Genomic DNA, 14998 nt, shown 5'->3' with positions numbered 1-14998 from the left:
AAATGGAAAGTGGCACCTCATTAAATATAATATATCATATAAGCCCACAATGCAAAAGCTGGGATAAACAATCTGTGTGATGAATAATATAGTCCAATGTGATCCCCGCCGACAACGATGGACTCTCAGTGATCAGGAAACTAACCCCTTCTTCAAAATACAGCAGGCAGATCTGTAAAAGTTGAGAACAAACAGAGGCGACCAATGTGTGTGTCCACAGCAATAATGCCCAAACATGTAGCAATATTCTATACCCAGGGTACTCACACTCTTGCCGAGCACACCAATGTGCTTGTGGAAACAGACTGGTTGTCAGAGCAAACCAGCTTGCTCTCTCCTGTAAACACTCTCCCTGCAGTGATCAGATGGAGACAGGCTCACTGGCTCTTCCAAAGCGGTATGGTAATGAGAAACTCACTTGTCAAGGATTGCAAACAATGTTGTAAAAACAAATCCTTTAATCAATGAAAATATACAAGTCCTTATGATACAAGTGAGTAAACAAAGGAAATAAGTGATCACTTATTTCCTTTGTTTACTCACTTGTATCATAAGGACTTGTATATTTTCATCTAGTCACATATCCAAGGTTTTTTTTATATATAGTTTAACTTTTCTCTGTGCTTACAGGGAGAGAAGGGGATTTGGCCCAGTCAGTGTATTTTAACAGTGGCTTGCCATTCATATCAGGTAGTGGTTATAGAATGCGAGCTCAATCCTATTGGCTGATTGGATCAGCCAATAGGATTTTTTCTACCTTAATTCCGATTGGCTGATAGAATTCTATCAGCCAATCGGAATTGAAGGGACGCCATCTTGGATGACGTCACTTAAAGGTACCGTCATTTAGTGTTAGTCGTCGGAAGGAAGAGGATGCTCCGCGTCGGATGTCTTGAAGATGGACCCGCTCCGCTCCGGATGGATGAAGATAGAAGATGCCGTCTGGATGAAGACTTCTGGCCGTCTGGAGGACCTCTTCTGCCCGGATAGGATGAAGACTTCTGGCCGTCTGGAGGACCACTTCTGCCCGGTTGGGTGAAGACATCTCAAGGTAAGGTGATCTTCAAGGGGTTAGTGTTAGGTTTTATTAAGGGGGTATTGGGTGGGTTTTAGAGTAGGGTTAGGTGTGTGGGTTTTAATGTTGGGGGGGTATTATATTTTTTTTACAGGTAAAAGAGCTGATTACTTTGGGGCAATGCCCCGCAAAAAGCCCTTTTAAGGGCTATTTGTAATTTAGTAGAGGGTAGGGATTTTTATTATTTTGGGGGGCTTTTTCATTTTATTAGGGGGATTAGATTAGGTGTAATTAGTTTAAAAAACTTGTAATTATTTTATTATTTTCTGTAATTTAGTGCTTGTTTTTTTTCCATAATTTAGATAATTGTATTTAATTGTATTTAATTGTAGTTAGTTTAGGGAATTAATTAAATTATAGTGTAGTGTTAGGTGTAATTGTAACTTAGGTTTATTTTTATTTTACAGGTCAATTTTTACTTATTTTAGCTAGGTAGCTATTAAATAGTTAATAACTATTTAATAACTATTGTACCTAGTTAAATAAATACAAAGTTGCCTGTATAATATAAAATAAACCCTGAGCTAGCTACAATGTAACTATTAGTTATATTGTAGCTAGCTTAGGGTTTATTTTATAGGTGAGTATTTAGTTTTAAATAGGAATAATTTAGTTAATTAAAGTTATTTTATTTAGATTATTTTAAATTATATTTAAATTAGGGGGTGTTAGGGTTAGATTTAGGTTTAGGGGTTAATATATTTATTATAGTGGCGGCGACGTTGGTGGCGGCAGATTAGGGGTTAATAAGTGTAGTTAGGTGGCAGCAACATTGGGGGCGGAAGAGTAGGGGTTAATAAATAAAATGTAGGGTTCGGCGATGTTGGGGGCAGCAGATTAGGGGTTCATAAGTATAATGTAGGTGGCGGCGGTGTCCGGAGCGGCAGATTAGGGGTTAATAATATAAAGCAGGTGTCCGCGATGTTGGGGGCGGCAGATTAGGGGTTAATAAGTGTAAGATTAGGGGTGTTTAGACTCTGGGTTCATGTTCGCTCACTTTTCTGCGTTTGTAAAAACCCGTAATACCAGTGATGTCTGTAAGTAAATGGTGAGCTGAAACTGATCGTTAGCCCCGCCAATAGAATGCGAGCAGCCAATAGAATGCAAGCTCAATCTTATTGGCTGATTTGATTAGCCAATAGGATTGGAGTTCAATCCTATTGGCTGATCCAATCAGCCAATAGGATTTTTTCTACCTTAATTCCGATTGGCTGATAGAATTCTATCAGTCAATCAGAATCTAAGGGACGCCATCTTGGATGACGTCACTTAAAGAGATATTCATTACGAAGAAGCCGACGTTTGAAGAGGATGCTCCATGTCGGATGTCTTGAAGATGGAGTCGCTCCGCGTCGGAAGGATGAAGATAGAAGATGCCGTCTGGATGAAGACTTCTGCCAGTCTGGAGGACCACTTCTGCCCATCTGGAGGACCACTTCTGCCGGCTTCGTTGAGGACATCTTGTCGCTTGGATGAAGACTTCTCCCGGTAAGTGAATCTTCGGGGCTTAGTTTTAGGATTTTTTAAAGGGTATATTGGGTGTGTTTATTTTTTAGGTTAGGGACTTTGGGCCGCAATAGAGCTAAATGCCCTTTTAAGGGCAATAACCATCCAAATGCCCTTTTCAGGGCAATGGGGAGCTAAGGTTTTTTTAGTTAATATTTTATTTGGGGGGTTGGTTGTGTGGGTGGTGGGTTTTACTGTTGGGGGGGGTGTTTGTATTTTTTTTTACAGGAAAAAGAGCTGATTTCATAGGGGCAATGCTCTGCAAAAGGTCCTTTTAAGGGCTATTGATAGTTTAGTTTAGGCTCGGGTTCTTTTTATTTTGGGGGGCCTTTTTTATTTTGATAGGGCTATTAGATTAGGTGTAATTAGTTTAAAGATCTGTAATTTGTTTTTTATTTTCTGCAATTTAGTGTTTGTTTGTTTGTTTAATTTAGCTAATTTAATTTCATTTATTTAATTGTATTTAATGTAGGTAATTTATTTATTTAATGTAGGTAATTTATTTAATTGTAGTGTAGTGTTAGGCGTTAGTGTAATTTAGGTTAGGTTTTATTTTACAGGTAAATTTGTATTTATTTTAGCTAGGTAGTTATTAAATAGTTAATAACTATTTAATAACTATTCTACCTAGTTAAAATAAATACAAACTTGCCTGTAAAATAAAAATAAACCCTAAGCTAGCTACAATGTAACTATTAGTTATATTGTAGCTAGTTTAGGGTTTATTTTATAGGTAAGTATTTAGTTTTAAATAGGAATAATTTAGTTAATGATAGGAATATTTATTTAGATTTATTTAAATTATATTTAAGTTAGGGGGTGTTAGGGTTAGACTTAGATTTAGGGGTTAATACATTTAATATAGTGGCGGAGACGTTGTGGCGGAAGATTAGGGGTTAATAAGTGTAGGTAGGTTGCAGCGACATTGGGGGTGGCAGATTAGGGGTTAATAAAAATAATGTAGGTGTCGGCGATGTTGGGGGCAGCAGATTAGGGGTTAATAAGTATAATCGAAGAAAAGTTAGAACTCACAGCGCTATAAAAAAGTGACCTATAGCTCCTATCTGAGGTGGGTCCCCAACTACCCACAAATAGAGATACTGCAAAGTTTGGGGTTTAGAGAGGAGTGCCAGAAGAGGCAAGGTCTCGGGAGTGCGGAGGTAATACAGTGATGATCTATGTCAGTATAATACCCTATTTGTTCAAAATCCTCAAAGTTACAATGAATTTATCGGCAATAAATGGTAAAATGTAATATGACACAATTTATTACAGATTAATAAAAATGAATTATATCACTAAACATGGATCCATGGTACACAAAAGAACATAAGTATAAAATCACATAAGTATAAAATCAGTCCAATAAATATATATAATATGTATATATATGTACAATTGAACACTAAAAATAATTTATAAAATGCCAAAATTGAGTATAATCCTCCCAAAGAAGTGACCCAAAAAGTGGTAACTGAAAAACTAACACGTAATGCTAAAAACAGTATAGTAAAAAATTATAGGAGTCGATAAACGTCACTATCCTCTACTTAAAGGTCTAGATATATACGCACTGGTAGGGGTGTAGCCTGGATAGAGGATCAAAAAGCTATACAATAAATGGTACAAATATAGCAAAGAACAATTTTGCAGAAATACTACAAATGAAAAAATATATTCCAGATGGTGGATTAAAAGGTGATCAAAAAATTAACTAGTGTGTACACAAACTAGTGCTAATCCAAAAAAAAGGGCAAAAAATATATAACAAAAATATATAAAAGTATAAATGCTGATCAAGTCACACAGTGAGTGGTGTGTGACTTGATTGGTTCAGCCAATCGGATTGAACTTGAATCTGATTGGCTGATTCAATCAGCCAATCAGATTTTTCTACCTTAATTCCGATTGGCTGATAGAATCCTATCAGCCAATCGGAATTCGACGGACGCCATCTTGGATGACGTCATTTAAAGGTACCTCATTACTCGTTCAGTCATCGTGCCGGATGGATGCTCTGCGGCGGAGGAGCGAAGAAAGTAGATTGAAGATGCCGCTTTGCTTGAAGACATCGCCGGGTGGAAGAAGACTTCTCTGCCGCTTGCTTGAAGACATGGCCCGGATGGAAGAAGACTTCTTTGCCGCTTGATTGAAGACATTGCCCGGATGGAAGAAGACTTCTCTGCCGCTTGATTGAAGACATCGCCCGGATCGGATGAAGAGTTCTGCTCGGCTGGGTGAAGACAAGGTAGGGAGATCTTCAGGGCGGTAGTGTTAGGTTTTTTTAAGGGGGGTTTGGGTGGGTTTAGAATAGGGGTATGTGGGTGGTGGGTTGTAATGTTGGGGGGTGGTATTGTGTTTTTTTTTACAGGCAAAAGAGTTGTTTTCTTTGGGGCATGCCCTGCAAAAGGCCCTTTTAAGGGCTGGTAAGGCAAAAGAGCTGTTAACTTTTTTAATGTAAAATAGGGTAGGGAATTTTTTTTATTTTGGGGGGCTTTATTATTTTATTAGGGGGCTTAGAATAGGTGTAATTAGATTAAAAAATCTTGTAATCTTTTTATATTTTTTGTAATTTAGTGGGGTTTTTTTTGTAATTTAGTTTAGTTTATTTAATTGTATTTTAGTTTAGATATTTGCAGTTTATTTAATGTATTGATAGTGTGGGTGTATTTGTAACTTAGGTTAGGATTTATTTTACCGGTAAATTGGTAATTATTTTAACTAGGTAGCTATTAAATAGTTAACTATTTAATAGCTATTGTACCTAGTTAAAATAAATACCAAGTTACCTGTAAAATAAATATAAACCCTAAAATAGCTACAATGTAATTATTAATTACATTGTAGCTATCATAGGCCTAGATTTGGAGTTTGGCGTTAGCCGTGAAAACCAGCGTTAGAGGCTCCTAACGCTGGTTTTAGGCTACCGCCGGTATTTGGAGTCACTCAAAATAGGGTCTAACGCTCACTTTTCAGCCGCGACTTTTCCATACCGCAGATCCCCTTACGTCAATTGCGTATCCTATCTTTTCAATGGGATTTTTCTAACTCCGGTATTTAGAGTCGTTTCTGAAGTGAGCGTTAGACATCTAACGACAAAACTCCAGCCGCAGGAAAAAAGTCAGTAGTTAAGAGCTTTCTGGCTAATGCCAGTTTATAAAGCTCTTAATTTCTGTGCTCTAAAGTACACTAACACTCATAAACTACCTATGTACCCCTAAACCGAGGTCCCCCCACATCGCCGACACTCGAATAATTTTTTTTAACCCCTAATCTGCCGACCGCCACCTACGTTATCCTTATGTACCCCTAATCTGCTGCCCCTAACACCGCCGACCCCTGTATTATATTTATTAACCCCTAACCTGCCCCCCACAACGTCGCCTCCACCTACCTACACTTATTAACCCCTAATCTGCCGACCGCAAAGCGCCGCCACCTACGTTATCCTTATGTACCCCTAATCTGCTGCCCCTAACACCGCCGACCCCTGTATTATATTTATTAACCCCTAATCTGCCCCCCTCAACGTCGCCTCCACCTGCCTACACTTATTAACCCCTAATCTGCCGACCGGACCTGAGCGCTACTATAATAAAGTTATTAACCCCTAATCCGCCTCACTAACCCTATAATAAATAGTATTAACCCCTAATCTGCCCTCCCTAACATCGCCGACACCTAACTTCAATTATTAACCCCTAATCTGCCGACCGGAGCTCACCGCTATTCTAATAAATGGATTAACCCCTAAAGCTAAGTCTAACCCTAACCCTAACACCCCCCTAAATTAAATATAATTTTAATCTAACGAAATTAATTAACTCTTATTAAATAAATTATTCCTAATTAAAGCTAAATACTTACCTGTAAAATAAATCCTAATATAGCTACAATATAAATTATAATTATATTATAGCTATTTTAGGATTAATATTTATTTTACAGGTAACTTTGTATTTATTTTAACCAGGTACAATAGCTAAAATAGTTACAATAATTACAAATTTACCTGTAAAAGAAATCCTAACCTAAGTTACAATTAAACCTAACACTATACTATCAATAAATTAATTAAATAAACTACCTACAATTACCTACAATTAACCTAACACTACACTATCAATAAATTAATTAAATACAATTCCTACAAATAAATACAATTAAATAAACTTGCTAAAGTACAAAAAATAAAAAAGAACTAAGTTACAAAAAATAAAAAAATATTTACAAACATAAAAAAAATATTACAACAATTTTAAACTAATTACAGCTACTCTAAGCCCCCTAATAAAATAACAAAGCCCCCCAAAATAAAAAAATGCCCTACCCTATTCTAAATAACTAAAGTTCAAAGCTCTTTTACCTTACCAGCCCTGAACAGGGCCCTTTGCGGGGCATGCCCCAAGAAGTTCAGCTCTTTTGCCTGTAAAAAAAAACATACAATATCCAAGCCCCCCAACATTACAACCCACCACCCACATACCCCTAATCTAACCCAAACCCCCCTTAAATAAACCTAACACTAAGCCCCTGAAGATCTTCCTACCTTATCTTCACCATACCAGGTTCACCGATCCGTCCTGAAGAGCTCCTCCGATGTCCTGATCCAAGCCCAAGCGGGGGGCTGAAGAGGTCCATGATCCGGATGAAGTCTTCATCCAAGCGGGAGCTGAAGAGGTCCATGATCCGGATGAAGTCTTCTATCAACGGCATCTTCAATCTTCTTTCTTCCGGATCCATCTTGCAGACCTCCAACGCGGAACATCCTGCTGGCCCGACAGACTAACGACGAATGACGGTTCCTTTAAGGGACGTCATCCAAGATGGCGTCCCTCGAATTCCGATTGGCTGATAGGATTCTATCAGCCAATCGGAATTAAGGTAGGAATATTCTGATTGGCTGATGGAATCAGCCAATCAGAATCAAGTTCAATCCGATTGGCTGATCCAATCAGCCAATCAGATTGAGCTTGCATTCTATTGGCTGATCGGAACAGCCAATAGATTGCGAGCTCAATCTGATTGGCTGATTGAATCAGCCAATCGGATTGAACTTGAATCTGATTGGCTGATTCCATCAGCCAATCAGAATTTTCCTATCAGCCAATCGAATTCGAGGGACGCCATCTTGGATGACGTCCCTTAAAGGAACCGTCATTTCTTCAGTTGGACGTCGCCGGAAGAAGATGGGTCCGCGGTGGAGGTCTTCAGATGGAGCCGGTCGTCATCGGATAAAGATAGAAGATGCCGCTTGGATCAAGATGGTTGCCGGTCCGGATCGCCTCTTCTTCCCGGATAGGGATGAAGACTTTGGACCCTCTTCTGGACTTCTTCAGTGGATGTCTAGCCCCCGCTTGGGTTGGATGAAGATATCGGAGCCAGGAGCCGATCGGTGATACCCAGTGAGGTGAAGACAAGGTAGGAAGATCTTCAGGGGCTTAGTGTTAGGTTTATTTAAGGGGTTTTTTTTGTTAGATTAGGGGTATGTGGGTGGTGGGTTGTAATGTTGGGGGGGTATTGTATGGTTTTTTTTACAGGCAAAAGAGTCTGAACTTCTTGGGGCATGCCCCGCAAAGGGCCCTGTTCAGGGCTGGTAAAGTAAAAGAGCTTTTAACTTTAGTAATTTAGAATAGGGTAGGGCATTTTTTATTTTGGGGGGCTTTGTTGTTTTATTAGGGGGGCTTAGAGTAGGTGTAATTAGTTTAAAATTGTTGTAATATTTTTCTTATGTTTGTAAATATTTTTTTATTTTTTGTAACTTAGTTCTTTTTTATTTTTTGTACTTTAGCTAGTTTATTAATTGTATTTATTTGTAGGAATTGTATTTAATTAATTTATTGATAGTGTAGTGTTAGGTTAATTGTAGGTAATTGTAGGTAGTTTATTTAATTAATTTATTGATAGTGTAGTGTTAGGTTTAATTGTAACTTAGGTTAGTATTTATTTTACAGGTAATTTTGTAATTATTTTAACTATTTTAGCTATTAAATAGTTCTTAACTATTTAATAGCTATTGTACCTGTTTAAAATAATTACAAAGTTGCCTGTAAAATAAATATTAATCCTAAAATAGCTACAATATAATTATAATTTATATTGTAGCTATATTAGGATTTATTTTACAGGTAAGTATTTATCTTTAAATCGGAATAATTTATTTAATAAGAGTTAATTAATTTCGTTAGATGTAAATTATATTTAATTTAGGGGGGTGTTAGTGTTAGACTTAGCTTTAGGGGTTATACATTTATTAGAATAGCGGTGAGCTCCGGTCGGCAGATTAGGGGTTAATAAGTGTAGGCAGGTGGAGGCGACGTTGTGGGGGGCAGATTAGGGGTTAATAAATATAATATAGGGGTCGGCGGTGTTAGGGGCAGCAGATTAGGGGTACATAGGTATAATGTAAGTAGCAGCGGTTTACGGAGCGGCAGATTAGGGGTTAATAATAATAAGGTTAGGGGTGTTTAGACTCGGGGTACATGTTAGAGTGTTAGGTGCAGACGTAGGAAGTGTTTCCCCATAGCAAACAATGGGGCTGCGTTAAGAGCTGAACGCGGCTTTTTTGCAGGTGTTAGGTTTTTTTTTCAGCTCAAACAGCCCCATTGTTTCCTATGGGGGAATCGTGCACGAGCACGTTTTTGAGGCTGGCCGCGTCCGTAAGCACCGCTGGTATTGAGAGTTGAAGCTGCGTTAAAAATGCTCTACGCTCCTTTTTTGGAGCCTAACGCAGCCTTTATGTGGACTCTCAATACCAGAGTTATTTTCTCTTGTTAAGTGTATCCAGTCCACGGATCATCCATTACTTATGGGATATATTCTCCTTCCCAACAGGAAGTTGCAAGAGTCCACCCACAGCAAAGCTGCTATATAGCTCCTCCCCTAACTGCCATTCCCAGTCATTCTCTTGCAAGTCTCAACATAGATAGGAGGTCGTGAGAGTCTGTGGTTTTTTATACTTAGTTTATTTCTTCAATCAAAAGTTTGTTATTTTTAAATGGCACCGGAGTGTGCTGTTTATCTCAGGCAGTATTTGGAAGAAGAATCTGCCTGCGTTTTTTCTATGATCTTAGCAGACGTAACTAAGATCCAGTTGCTGTTCTCACACATTCTGAGGAGTAAGGTACTTCAGAGGGGGAATGGCGTGCAAGTTTTCCTGCAAATAAGGTATGTGCAGTAAAATATTTTTCTAAGGAATGGAATTGACTAAGAAAATACTGCTGATACCGAAGTAATGTAAGTACAGCCTTTAAATGCAGTGAAAGCGACTGGTACCAGGCTGATTGATAGAGATATATGCTAAGGTATGTGCAGTAATATATTTTTCTAAGGAATGGAATTGACTAAGAAAATACTGCTGATACCGAAGTAATGTAAGTAAAGCCTTAAATGCAGTGATAGCGACTGGATCAGGCTTATTAATAGACATACATACTCTTATAAGAATGTGTTTTAAAACGTTTGCTGGCATGTTTAATCGTTTTTTTAACATATGTTTGGTGATAAAACTTATTGGGGCCTAATTTTTCCACATGGCTGGCTTAAATATTGCATAGAAACAGTTATAGGGAAGGTAATCCACAGCTCAGCTGTGGCAGTTTTGTTGTGTCTGTTTAAAAAAAAAATGTCGTTTTTTTTTTTTTTTTTTATCTGTTTTTTGCATTAAGGGGTTAATCATCCATTGCAAGTGGGTGCAATGCTCTGTTAACTTATTACATGTACTGTAAAAATTTCGTTTGATTTACTGCCTTTTTTTCACTGTTTTTTCAAATTTTGACAAAATTTGTTTCTCTTAAAGGCACAGTAACGTTTGTTATATTTGCTTGTTAACTTGATTTAAAGTGTTTTCCAAGCTTACTAGTCTCTTTATTAGTTCTAACATGTCTAACATAGAGGAGGCTCTGTGTTTATTATGTTTAAAGCCATGGTGGAACCCCATTTTAGAATGTGTACCAGATGTACTGATTTCATGTTAAACAATAAAGATCATTTTTTGTATTTAAAAACATTATCACCAGAGGATTCTGTCGAGGGGGAAGTTATGCCGACTAACTCTCCCCACGTGTCAGACCCTTTGACTCCCGCTTTAGGGACTCACGCTCAAAATGGCGCCAAGTACATCAAGGGCACCCATAGCGTTTATTTTACCAGAGGATTCTGTCGAGGGGGAAGTTATGCCGACTAACTCTCCCCACGTGTCAGACCCTTTGACTCCCGCTCCAGGGACTCACGCTCAAATGGCGCCAAGTATATCAATGGCGCCCATAGCGTTTATTTTACAAGACATGGCAAAGGTTGTGTATAATACACTGGCAGCAGTATTAGTCCAGACTACCTGAAATTAAAGGAAAGCAAAACAGCTCTGGGGGGTAGATACAGAGCATACAGACGCTTTAAGAACCATGTCTGATACTACCTCACAATATGCTTAGTCTGTGGGTGATATTTGTGACTCAGGGAAGATGATTTTAACCTGATTCTGATATTTCTACATTTAAAATTTATGCTTGAGAACCTCCACTTGTTGCTCAGGGAGGCTTTAGCTGCTCTGAATGATGGTGTACAATCGCAGTGCCAGAGAAATTGTGTAGACTGGATAAATATATGCAGTGCTGGTGTGTACTTATGTTTTTCCAATACCTAAAGAGGTTTACTAAAATTTTCATAAGGAATGGGATAGACCAGGTGTGCCGTTCTCTTCACCCTCCTATTTTTTAGAGAGAATGTTTTCTAATAGTTGCCACCACACGGGACTTATGGCAGACAGTTCCTAAGGTGGAGAGAAGAGTTTCTACTCTAGCAAAGCGTACCACTACCTCTGGCGAGGACTGTTGTGCTTTTTTAGATCCAATGGATAAAAAAATGTTTATTCAACAAGGTTTTATCCTGCAGCCCCTTGCACCGCATTGCTCTGTCACTGCTGCTGCAGGCGTTCTGGTTTGAGTCTCTTGATGAGGCTTTACAGGCTCCATTGGAATGAATATATTTGACAAGACTTAGAGCACTTAAGCTAGCCAATTCCTTTGTTTTCTGATGCCTTTGTTCCTTTGACTAGACTAACGGCTTAAGAATTCTGTTTTTTAACTATACTGGCGCGCAGAGCGCTATGGCTTATATCATGGTCAGCTGTCGTGACCTTTAATAATTAAGCTACTTAACTTCCCTTCAAGGGGCAGACCCTATTCAGCCTAGTTTGAAGGAGATTATTACTTATATCACTGGAGGAAAAGATCATTGCCCTTCCTCAGGACAGGTCCAAAATCAAGGGACAAAAAAGGCCTAATTTTCGTGCCTTTCGAAAATTCAAGGCAGGATGTGGCAATCAACTTCCTCTAAGGCAAATAAGAGGGAACTTTTGCTCAGTCCAAGGCGGTCTGGAGACAACCGGACCTGAGAACAAAGATTAGCAGGTCAAGGAGCCTGCTGCTGCCTCTAAAATCCCGCATGTGGAAACGGACCCCCTATCTGGTAACGGATCCTATAGGGGGCAGACTTCATTCTTCGCCCGCAGGCGGTGGGCAAGGAGATGCCCCAGGATCCTCGTGGCATTGGAAATTATACCCCAGAGAATATCTTCTGGATTTCAAAGCTTTCCCCCCCATAAAAGGGGAGTTTTTGCCTTCACAATTTATCTGCAAACCAGATAAAGAAAGAGACATTTCTTGCATTGTGTACGCTGACCCATTCAGTTCCAATAGTGGAACAGGGACACAGTTTTCCTCAAATCGGTTTGTGGTTCCCAGGAAAGGAAACCTTCAGACCTATTTTGGATCTAAAAGATCTTAAACAAATTCTTTAGAATTCTATCATTTAAGATGGAACTATTCGTACCATCTTAACTATGATCCAGGAGAGTCAATAGAGGACTACAAATGGATTTGAAGGATGCTTATCCTCACATTACGATGCATAAAGATCACCATCGGTTTTTTCAGGTTTGCCTTTCTAGACAGGCATTACCAGTTTTGTAGCTCTTTCCTTTGGGTTTTACTACAGCCCCTAGAATCTTTATGGAGGTTCTGGGGTCACTTTGGCGGTCCTTAGGCCGCGGGGCATAGAAGTGGCCCCCTTATTTAGACGACATCCTGATACAGCGTCAACATCCAAGTTGCCAAGTCTCATACCGGACGTTAAGCTACTGGCATTTCTGAGATCGCTATGGGTGGAAAAGTGAACAAGGAAAGATTCTCTATCCCCAATATCAAGGGTTTCCCTCTAGGGATTTCTGATAGATTTTGTAGAAATTAAAATTTACCTGACGGAGTCCAGGTGTCAAAGTTTCTAAATTTCTGCCGTGTTCTTCATCTCATCCGCGCCCTTTGGTGGCTCAGTACATGAATGTAATCGGCTTAATGGTAGCGGGCAAGGGACATAGTACCGTTTGCACGCCTACATTTCAGACCACTGCAACTATGCATGCTCAGCCCAGAGGAACGGGGATTACACAGATTTGTTCTCCTGTTAAATCCGGACCAAGAAACCAGAGATTCTCTTCTCTGGTGACTATCTCGGGTCCATCTGTCCAAGGGTATGACCTTCCGCAGGTCAGATGGGACAATTTGTTACAACAGATGCCAGCATTTTAGGTTGGGATACAGTCTGGAACTCCCTGAAGGCTCAGGGATAGTGGGACTCAGGAGGAGACCCCTCCTTCTAAAGAATATTCAGGAACATGGGGAGCGATATTCCATGCTCTTCAGACTTGGCCTCAGTTAGCAACTCTGAGGTACATCATATTTCAGTCGGACAATATCACGACTGTGGCTTACATCAACCATCAAGGGGGAACAGAAGTTCCCTAGCAATGTTAGAAGTCTTAAAATAATTCACTGGACAGAGACTCACTCTTGTCTAAAAGCTATCCCTATCCCAGGTGTTGAGAACTGGGAGGCAGATTTTCTAAGTCGTCAGACTTTTCATCCGGGGGAGTGGGAATTCCCTCCGGAGGGGTTTGCACAAGATCAAGCAGGAGAGTGCTTTGGTGCTTTTGACAGCGCCTGCGTGGCCACACAGGACCTGGTATGCAGATCTGGTGGACATGTCATCCTTTCCACCACGGTCTCTGCTTCTGAGACAGGACCCTCTACCTCAGGGTCTTTTCAACCATCTAAATATAACTAATCTGAGATGGACTGCCTGGAGACAGAACGCTTGATGTTATCAAAGCATGGCTTCTCCGAGTCAGTAATTGATACCTTAATACAGGCATAAAAGCCTGTCTCTAGGAAAATTTAACATAAGATATGGTGTAAATATCTTATTGTTATGAATCCAAGGGTTACTCATGGAGTAAAGTCTGGATTCCCAGGATATTATCTTTTCTCCAAGATGATTTTGAGAAAAGGGTTGTCAGCTAGTTCTTTAAAAGGACAGATTTCTACTCTGTCTATTCTTTTGCACAAGCGTCTGGCAGGTATTCTAGACGTTCAGGCATTTGGTCAGGCTTTGGTTAGAACCAAGCCTGTGGTTAAAAATGTTGCTCCGCCATGGAGCTTAAAGCTGGTTCTTAAGGTTCTTCAAGAAGTTCCATTTGAACCTTTTCATTCCATAGATATCAAACTTCTATCTTGGAAAGTTCCTTTTTGGTAGCTATTTCCTCGGCTCATAGAGTCTCCGAGTTATCTGCGTTGCAATGTGATTCTCCTTATCTGGTTCTCCGTACGGATAAGGTAGTCCTGTGTACCAACCTGGGTTTTTACCTAAGGTGGTATCTAACAAGAATATCACTCAAGAGATTGTTGTTCCATTCTTGTATCCTAATCCTTCTTCAAAGAAGGAACGTCTATTACACAATTTGGACGTGGTTCGTGTTTTAAAGTTTTACTTACAAGCTACTACAGATTTTCATCAAACATTCACCTTGTTTGTTGTCTATTCTGGACAGAGGAGAGGTCAAAGGACTTCAGCAACCTCTCTGTCTTTTTGGTTAAAAAGCATAATTCATTTAGCTTATGAGACTGCTGGACAGCAGCCTCCTGAAGGGATTACAGCTCATTCTACTAGAGCTGTGGTTTTCACTTGGGCCTTTTTTAAATGTGGCTTCTGTTGAACAGATTACAAGACGGAGTCTTGGTCTGCGTTTCATACTTTTTCAAATTTAACAAATTTGATACCTTGCTTCTTCGGAGGCTATTTTTGGGAGAAAGGGTTTTTTACAGGCAGTGGTAACTTCCGTTTAAGTACCTGCCTTGTCCCTCCCATCATCCGTGTACTTTAGCTTTGGTATTGGTATCCCATAAGTAATGGATGATCCGTGGACTGGATACACTTAACAAGAGAAAACATAATTTATGCTTACCTGATAAATTTATTTCTCTTGTAGTGTATCCAGTCCACGGCCCGCCCTGTCACTTTAAGGCAGGTAATTTTTCCATTAAACTACAGTCACCACTGCACCCTATGGTTTTCCTTTCTGCA

The sequence above is a fragment of the Bombina bombina genome, chromosome 8 (genome assembly GCF_027579735.1).
Source record: "Bombina bombina isolate aBomBom1 chromosome 8, aBomBom1.pri, whole genome shotgun sequence".
Lineage (NCBI taxonomy): Eukaryota > Metazoa > Chordata > Amphibia > Anura > Bombinatoridae > Bombina > Bombina bombina.
Note: the sequence above shows the minus strand (reverse complement) of the source record.